Below are 9,861 nucleotides of genomic sequence, written 5' to 3'. Positions count from 1 at the left end.
CTCCCTGGGACAGTCTCCCCCGGCCCCTGTGCGGGTGACTGACTCCCTGGGACAGTCTCCCCCGGCCCCTGTGGTGGGTGACGGACTCCCTGGGACAGTCTCCCCCGGCCCCCGTGGCGGGTGACGGACTCCCTGGGACAGTCTCCCCCGGCCCCCGTGGCGGGTGACGGAGTCCCTGGGACAGTCTCCCCCGGCCCCTGTGGTGGGTGACTGAGTCCCTGGGACAGTCTCCCCCGGCCCCTGTGGCCGGTGACTGAGTCCCTGGGAACTGCACTCGGGTGTCCAGGGTGCCTGCTGGGCACTTCTGTGAGCTGCTTATTTGTTTGGCCACAGTTCGTGGCTGAAAGTATAAGACCGAGCATCGTGGAATGTGCTGCTCTGCTGTGTCATTAACCCTCAGCGCTCAGGAGGCCCTGGCACAGGGGGCTGCTCTGGGCGTGGCTGCCAGTCAGTTCCAGAGCCAGAGGTTTGCAGCCGCCTGACGCCCGAGAGGAGCGCAGCTAACACTCTCTCCCGTCGTCTCTGCACTCAGGCAGAATATGAAGTCTCCCCCGACGAGGACCGAAGAGAGCGCGGACAGTTAGTCTTAAACACGTTCTTCAATAATGAGGTGTGTTTTCTTCTTTAGATATAAGATTTGTAAATAGCTTACTTATATAGTTAGAGTACAGAGTCATTTTTATATAATTGGATAAATAGAACAAGTTTGTTAAAATCGTTACTTTCTTATAAATGCTCCTCTCCCTGGCTCATAGCTGGCACCGTCTCACTGTGTGTCCTCACGTGGGGCTCTCCGGCTCCCACGGACTCCCTCCTCGTGATCGAAGCACCTCCCAAAGGCCTTACATCTCAATGTTGTCACATTGGGGGGTAGGATCTCAACATAGGAATTTTGAGGGGACACATGCAGATCATAGCACTTGTATGTAGAAAACCCTAAGGTGTCCACACATACATTAGGGAGAAAAAACTAATAAATGAGTTTGTCAAGGTTGCAGGACACTGGATCACCATACAAAATTCAATTGTATTTCTAGCAATTAAAATCCAAAGTGAAATTAAGAAAGCAATTCCATTTACAACAGCATCAAAAGAAAGAGGAGTAAATATAAAAAGTGCAAGACTTTTGTACTTATAACCATCATTGAAAGGAATTGAAGAACTTAAATAGACTTCCCATGTTCATGGATTAGAAGACTTGATATTTTTAAGATGACAACACTCCCCACCATGATCTGTAGGTTCATTATAATCCCGACCGAAACCCTAGCTCCCCTTTCTGCAGAAACTAATAACTGATGAGAGAAGCTGCGTGGTGCTGGCATAAGGACAGTCACCCCATCAGTGGGCTGGGACTGATGCAGGAGCCAGCGCATCCGTTTGCAGTCAGCTGACTTACAACAGCCTACGACACCACTGGGGAGAGTCACCTTTCCAGAGACTGCAGGCACAGCTGGACGTCCACATGCAAAAGAATGGAGCTGGCCCTTACCTCACACCACACACAAAGCATCATCCAAATGGATCGAACACTTCAATGGAAGAGTGAAAGCCATAGAACTCCCAGTGGACGTCTCTGAGGTGTAAAGTTAGGTACAAAGCTTTTAAGTTAGCTCTTCATGACCTTGGTTTAGACTGGTTTCTGAGCACAGTGAAAGGACAGCAACCTAAGCCCAACGTTGCTCAGTGGTTAGAGCACAGGCCTGCGAACTGGAGGGTTGTGGGTTCGATTCCCTGTCAAGTGCAGGTACCTGGGTTGCAGGTCCAATCCCTGCCCCCGGTTGGAGTTGGTGTAGGAGCCAACCAATTGATGTGTCTCTGTCACATCGATACTTCTCTCTCTCTTCTTTCCCCCCCACCCTTCCATTCTCTCTAAAATCAGTGAAAAAATTTCAGCACTCGTTGGGTAAGGATAAAAAAGTTTTTTTAAATGAATAAATAAGTAAATAAACTGGACTTGATCAAAATTGAAAACTTTGTGCTTCAAAGAGCACTATAAAGAAAGTGAACAGACAACCTACAGAATGGGAGATCCGCTCAGGTCTGGTATCCAGGATATAGAAAGAACTGTTAAATTCAACAATAAAGACAGCCCAGTTTAAAAAAAGAGTAAAGTCTGTGTTTTTAACACAGAAAAAGAAGCCTATTTCTGCACAGTTCACCCCCCTCCTTTTCTGCAGCGGACTTTCCCATCTGAGGTCTGCACGTCCAAGACTTGAAAAAGCAGGGCAACCCCCTCTTCTGAGAAGGACTCTTGCTCCTGAGTTGAAGGCCCAGAAGGTCTGTCTGACTTTACGGTTAGCAGGCCTTCCCTTGCCTCTGCTCAGGGAGGATCACAGCACTGCTTGTCCTTTCTGTGGGAAGACATTATTCTTAAATAAAAATGTTCTAAGTTACCGAGAAAAGGGTCTCTAGTTAAAGTTAATCATTAAACCGCGTAATGGAACTAATCTGCTATTTAGCTACAGAAAACTGAGACCTTGGGAAAGGACCTAAAACTATGGAAAACCCTGAGAACTATTTCTTAAAAATACATTTTTTTGAGACAGTTTTGAAATTTGGTGGCTTTATGTTCTGTGAAAATTTTGTCTTGTTTTCTGTTGTCTCCTATGCCTGGGACAAGGTGTGTTTGTTGAGTAAATGAATGAGCAGACTTCTTTCCTGAAGGGTGGAAGGAATGAACCCACTTACCCGCTGTAGCGGTAAAGTGGAAAGAAGTTAACTAGAAGAGGACGCTCTGCCGGGAGAAGGCGTGAGCCTGCAAGCGGGCCGCGTCAGAACAAAGTCTTGCACGCGAGACTTATTGTTCCGAGGCAGAACTTTCCTTGACGTGATGAATAGTCCATGAGGGCATAGAAAGTTCAGGGGAGGGTGCACTGCTGCAGGTGGAAAGAGTCTTTGTATAATATAGGAAATTAATAGTGTAATGAATAACTTAGCTTTGATGATTTCATAAAGCATGTTTGTTAATCATTGTTACTTGCTGTACCCCATTGTTAATCATTGTCACTTGCTGTACTCCATTGTTATTTGCTGTGCTCACCCCCAATAAAAGCCATGAGGGATCAGAGGATCTTGGCTATTCGCCTGAGCGAGCGGTAGCCCTCTGCTTCTCCGTATCCTGTCGTCCGACTCATCTCTGCGCCTCCGTTCACCAAGAACATCAATATCTGGCGCCCGAACAGGGACCAGGAGTGAGTCTAAGGGGCGTGGGACCGAAAGGGAGATGCCAGCGCCGAGTACGCGGAACTTTCGGCAATAGAAGCAGAGCATGGGGACTAGCCCGTCGATGCAGAGTCAATATATAGCTGTCTTGAGATCATTGTTAAAGAGTTCAGGGGTAAAAGTGAAGAATGAGGCTTTTAAAAAATTGTTTGAGGCAATTCAGCAGCACTGTTGTTGGTTTAACCCAGAAGGAAAACAGCAGTTAAATCTTAAGTTGTGGAAACAAATTGGAAGGTCATTAAGAAGGGCTCACCAACAGGGAAATGCTATAGAGGCTGATGTATGGGATGTTTTTCATTTAGTAACGTTAGCTTTACAGCCTTTTCAGTCTGATTCTGAAGATTGTGAAGAAATTCCTATGAAGTCACAAAGTGCTGCTCCAGGAGCTGAATGTTTAAATCCTGAGCCTCTCCCTCCTGGGAAATCACTACCACCCGAGCCGCTCCCGTTAGAGGTCACTGAACCGAGGGAGTCAAGTAAAAGACAGAAAGCTAGGGTTAAAAATGAAGTAGGGGGTTATGAAAGAATAACCTCAGCCAGCGATTCAGAGCTGGATGATTCATCTTCTGCTGGTTCGGAAGAGGATCGATGCCCTCACCCTAAGTTAAGGAAAATAAGAGTGGCGAGAAGGGAAACAGAGATGAAGGAACTTTTAGGGAGTTTAAAAGAATTATTACTTACAGTAGTAAGGAAAAAAAAGAGAATAAAAGCCCTCAGGAGTTGGCTGCACCGCCGCCGAAAAGTGAAAGTAAAGTGGCACTAGCCATTAATCTGGCGTTAGCAGCTGAGCCTCCACCCACCTCCTGAGGACACGAAGAGCTGCTAATGCTCAATACCCTCAAGAGTTATATGTATTATTAATTATAATATTATATATAATTATGTTATTAATTTTTATATATTAATATAAAATTAATTTATACAGATTATAAATTAATTCCTTATACTTGGAATGCTATAGCTAAGGCAGTATTAGCCCCAGGGCAATATCTGCAATTTAAATCCTGGTGGTGGGAAGAAGCCAGGAGAGTGGCGATGATTAACGCCCAAGAAAACCCACCTAGATGTAATTTTGACCAGTTAACAGGAACTGGAACACATAGTAGCTTACAGCAACAGGTGCTGTTAGAGAATGCTGTTATTGCACAAATTAGAACTTGTTGCTTAAAGGTTTGGTCAAAAATAAAGGAGGCTAGCATCCCAGTCCAATCATTTTCTAAAGTTATATAAATAATATTAATATAATAATAATAATAATAATATTAAAATCTTATATAAATAATTAATAATAATACTAATCTTCTTGCTGATGCATTAAAAACTGCAATTCCCATTCTGCTAAATGCTATGGATGTGGGAAAGTGGGACATATGAAAAAAAAAAAAATTGTCTGAAGGCAAAAGTCCCACAAGGGAAAGCTAAACATGCTCCCGGAGTTATTAATGCAAATTATGAAGGAGAAATATAAATTATGATGTCTGCTTCTGGTATTATAAATATAAAGGCTGGAGAAAAAATGGCACAGTTATTATTACTTCACTATAAACAAATAGAGCATACAGCACCAGTTAAACAAACTAGAAGATTTAGTAGCACAGGAAAAAAGGTTTTTTAGCATACAGTCTTGGGAGGCCAAAGACCTCAATTTTTACAGTTTATTCCCAGAGGGAATAAAAATTATCAACCTAGTGGATTATAGGGCTAATATAACTATAGTTTTTACTTTGCACTGGCCTCAATCTTGGCCGATGCACAAGGTGAATGCAACTTTTACAGGTTGTAAACCTCACTAAAATTTTACAAAGCTCTAATGTACTTGAATGTCAAGGGCCTGAAGAACAAAAAGGCAAAATACAGCCATATGTTGCCTCCATTGCACTATCTTTGTGGGGAAGGGATCTTTTACAACAGTGGAAGGCTACAATTACTATACCTTCTTTACAGAAAGGTCATAGACAAATGATTTGTCAAGCTGGTGCTGGCGTCACTGACACCAATGTTCAGGACCAAAATTTATAAAAGAAGCCACTTCAAAGCGCTTCGCCCTGCCTTTAAAATGGAAAACAACTGAACCGGTTTGGGTGAAACAGTGGCCCCTAACAAGAGAAAAGTTGGAAGTGCTTCAAATTATTATCAAAGAATAAATACAACTAGGGCATATAGAAGCCAGCTCTAGTCCATGGAATTCCCCTGTCTTTGTTATAAAGAAAAAACCAGATAAATGGAGAATGTTAACTGATTTAAGAAGGATTAATGAGATTATTAAACCTATAGAACCTTTACAACCTGGAATTCCAAATCCAGCATTAAAGCCTTTGCTGTAATGGGCAAGCCCCGAGCCATTAAAACTAACAATGGCTCAGCATATTTATCAGATAAGTGTCAACAATTTTTTCAACAATTTGATATTAAACATATTACAGGAATTCCTGGAAACAATACAGGTCAAACAATTATTGAACAACAGAACCAAACCCTTAAGGAAATGCTACAAAAACAAAAAGGGGGAGAAGAGCTGGTATCAAGCCAGACTCCCCGATGAAGATTATTAAGAGCTCTATTTACTTTAAATTTTTTAAATTTGAATACAGATGCAGTGTCAGCTGCCGAAATGCATTGGGGACATAAACAGGAGGTCCCGGTAGAACAACCTATTATGTATCAAGATGTCACTACTAATCAATGGTGCCCGACTACCGTTTTAAGGTGGGGTCGAGGCTATGCTTATGTTTCCACAGGAACTAAGAAGTTCTAGATTCCTGATAAAAAAAATCAAGCTAAGGCATGGCAAGCAAGAGGAAGTGTGATGAAGCAGGACTAGAAGACCGGTTTTCACAGCTAACCATCCAGAGAGGACAAACAATTCGCACACAGTTGCCTCGCACCCGAAACACTTCTCCACCAACATGGAGACAGATGAAACGCCTATGCCAAGAAGGGGCATGCCTTGTGACTGCCCATGGAAGGCCCTGTAACTAATGACTCTAATTAGATGCCTGGACTTTTTAAAGATCGTGGGCCTTTGAAACCAGATGAAAAAGGGTCCAGTCCAATGGAATCAAACTACTGGAGAAATATCTTGTTTTAATTGTACTTTGTGACCTGTGTAAATAACTCTGAACTTTTTAATCACAATAGAGAAAGTTTGTATCTATTGCGAGCCAGAACAGGAGTATGATTACCTGTACAGATGGACCGACGATGGCAGGAAAGTTCTCTAGCTGGAGCTCTCCAAGCCATTGCGGAAGGAATATTAAAAAGGTCAAAAAGGTTTATTGGCATACTAATTGCTATAATTCTAGGATTGATTGCTGTAACAGCAACTGCAGCAACAGCTGGGGTGGCATTGCAGTGATCAGTCCAAACTGCTACTTTTGTTCAGGAATGGCATAAAGATTCAGAACAGTTATGGAGTTCTCAACGGAAAATTGATAATGAAATTAATGAACAAATAGCCAATCTTGAACAAACAGTAGCTTTATTAGGGGACCAAATTGTAAGCCTGCAAAGGCGATTACAATTAAAATGTGATTGGAACCATACTGGTCTGTGCCTTACAATGAGACAGCGTTTCCTTGGGATAAGGTTAAGAAACACTTATTGAATCATGGCAATTTAACACAAGAAATTATTGATCTTCAAGATCACATTTACACAACATTTCAAAAGAGATTAGAGGAGGTAACCGGACAGCAAGTTTTACAAGGTCTTATAAATGAGATACAGAATATGAATCCTATTCCACATATTCAAGCATTAATGGAAACCTCCTCAGGGTTGTTATTGCTAGTATTAATACTTTGCTTTGTTTTATATTTAGTCTGCAGAAGATCCCATAAAGCCGCAGCAGTGAACAATCAACGCAATGCTATTTTTTATGTCATAAACCTGAAGCAAAACAAAAAAGGGGGAAATGTAGCGGTAAAGTGGAAAGAAGTTAACTAGAAGAGGACGCTCTGCCGGGAGAAGGCGTGAGCCTGCAAGCGGGCCGCGTCAGAACAAAGTCTTGCACGCGAGACTTATTGTTCCGAGGCAGAACTTTCCTTGACGTGATGAATAGTCCATGAGGGCATAGAAAGTTCAGGGGAGGGTGCACTGCTGCAGGTGGAAAGAGTCTTTGTATAATATAGGAAATTAATAGTGTAATGAATAACTTAGCTTTGATGATTTCATAAAGCATGTTTGTTAATCATTGTTACTTGCTGTACCCCATTGTTAATCATTGTCACTTGCTGTACTCCATTGTTATTTGCTGTGCTCACCCCCAATAAAAGCCATGAGGGATCAGAGGATCTTGGCTATTCGCCTGAGCGAGCGGTAGCCCTCTGCTTCTCCGTATCCTGTCGTCCGACTCATCTCTGCGCCTCCGTTCACCAAGAACATCAATACCCGCGTCATGGCCTGCGTGTAGGGGAGCCTGGTCTGGGGAGTGAGTCCAAGAGCATGATGTGGTCTCTGCTCTCCCTCTTCTTGCTGTGGGTATGGAACGCGCTGCCGCGGTCCACACCTCGTCCACCCGGTGTGGTGAGGCTAAGGGACATACGCACATGTGAAGGCTTCACTTGTTTAGGATCATTTATTTTTTATTTTTTTGTTAATCCTCACTTGAGGATATTTTTTCATTGATTTTTAGGGAAGAGTAGAAGAGAGAGGGAAAGACAGAGAGAAACATTGATGAGAGAGAAACACATCTATTGGTTGCCTCCAGCACGAGCCCTGACCAGGGCCTGGGCCAGGAAGGAGCTTGCAACCAAGGTGCATGCCTTTGACCAGAATTGAACCCAGGACCTTTTGGGATGCAGGCCGATGCTTTATCCACTGAGCCAAACTGGCTAGGGCTTGTTTTAGATCAGGGGTCCTCAAACTACGGCCCGCGGGCCACATGCAAATACAAATATTGTATTTGTTCCCGTTTTGTTTTTTTTTACTTCAAAATAAGATATGTGCAGTGTGCATAGGAATTTGTTCATAGTTTTTTTTTTAAACTATAGTCCGGCCCTCCAACGGTCTGAGGGACAGTGAACTGGCCCCCTGTTTAAAAAGTTTGAGGACCCCTGTTTTAGATCATTTAGATGACAGCTAGTAATCATGATGATCAATTATAATAAATCTTTTTAATGTGAGTTTTCTCAATGTATATTTCTATTAATAGTTCAACTTTGCTGAAATAGTTGGTCTGACTGACAGGAAACACAGTTTTGCTCTGGTAGCAGGAATACCACAGGCAGAAATCAGTCTACAATGCACGCCTCCTTTCTGCTGACAAATTACACGTGCAGTTGAGCATGAGCTGGACAGCAGTTCTGTTATGTGTTCTCCCAGAGTCCTCCGGAGGGGGGTGAACGGAGTGGGGAACTGGCACACGGGGAGCGTGGAGTGAGCGACACGCCCTATTGGAGGCAGTTTTGTAATAAATATCAACATTTAAAACGTGGGTCCTTTGAGCTGGTAGTTCTCCTTCTAGGACTCGATCCTGTCACACCGGTGTGCAGAGGTGCTGGTGGCAGTGGTGTGGGAAGAGGAGAGAGCTGTTGACTGGAACGCTCCATAGGCAGGTGAACTCTGCCAAGCCAGGCGGCCACCAGAGAGCACGGTCGCTCCCAGCATCAGTACACACAACTGCAGGCAGCCCCGACTCGCGGCTTTCCCGCCCTCCCGTGTGCGAAAGCGCTAGGCAGGTCGTGGAGTGCACTTCGCAGTTTGATCGTTTCTGGCTCGGGACATGCTGGACGAAGCTCTCATGGTGCCACCGATCACAGGGTCAACAGCTGACACTCCGCAGCAGGAGTGGGGCCATGTGGCCTGAGGGCCATGTAAGCCCGTGAGATCACGTGCTCTGGCTCTGCCAGGCATTGGGGGTGAGTTAATTAAATGTTTGACCAAATATAGCAGCTAATTCTAAGGTGATGATTTTGTATGGCCCGGGAATCTATATAATAAAAGCCCAGCGACCATGCGGCAGAAAGACCAACTGGAACGACCTGTTGCTATGACGTGCAGCCGCTGGCGCTGCGGCTGAGCCCGAGGGCCCTGTGGCCAGTTGTGCGGCAGCCACCAAGGCGCTGATGATGAAGGTGAAGGTGGCCAGTGTGAGCGCAGCTTGAGGTGAAGGCTCTGTGGGACGAATTCAGTCAGCTGGGCATCGAGATGATCGTCACCAAGGCTGGCAGGTCAGGGCGCCCCTCTCCCCGCTGCGACCCTCCCCATGTGGTGCCAGTCTTGGGCAGCGGGCTTTGGCCCGATCCACGCGGGCGAGACTGAGAAGCGGGTGGGGGTGCGGCTCCTTCGCTCCGAGTCCCGGCTCTAACGACAGCGCCTGGTGCCGGCCGGAGGGGACTGCTCAGGAGGCCGGGAAGGCAGCGGAGAGAAACCCTGTGAGCCAGCCGCCCGGGACCGGGCACCGCCGGAAACGGACCGGCTCAGAGCTCCCCGAGCGTGGGGGGCAGGCAGCCGCCTGGGAGGGGCCTCGCCACCAGCGGCTCCCTGTGGATCCCGCCTCAGAGGAAACTCGTCTTTGTTTCCTTAGTTCAGTCCCTCCCGGCTGCAGAGGAGCAGCAGGGCATGTTTTAGGGGAGAATGAAGACGCTACAGCAATGTGTTCTGGTCCGTGGAGGCGGCGGCCCAGTGGTCTGAGGC

The 9,861-nt window shown here is 45.4% G+C and overlaps 1 long non-coding RNA gene across 1 annotated transcript; it reads left to right on the top strand.

Moving 5' to 3' along the window:
* Positions 1-65: 65 nt before the first annotated feature.
* Positions 66-2,405, top strand: LOC111824741. The gene is made up of 2 exons (XR_002827826.1): positions 66-610; positions 1,286-2,405. It is a non-coding gene; the product is annotated as an uncharacterized LOC111824741 (long non-coding RNA).
* The last annotated feature ends 7,456 nt before the right edge of the window (positions 2,406-9,861 follow it).

The sequence above is a fragment of the Myotis lucifugus genome, unplaced genomic scaffold (assembly GCF_000147115.1).
Source record: "Myotis lucifugus unplaced genomic scaffold, Myoluc2.0 scaffold_5475, whole genome shotgun sequence".
NCBI classification, from domain to species: Eukaryota; Metazoa; Chordata; class Mammalia; order Chiroptera; family Vespertilionidae; genus Myotis; species Myotis lucifugus.
Note: the sequence above shows the minus strand (reverse complement) of the source record. Positions and strands in the feature narration are given on the sequence as shown.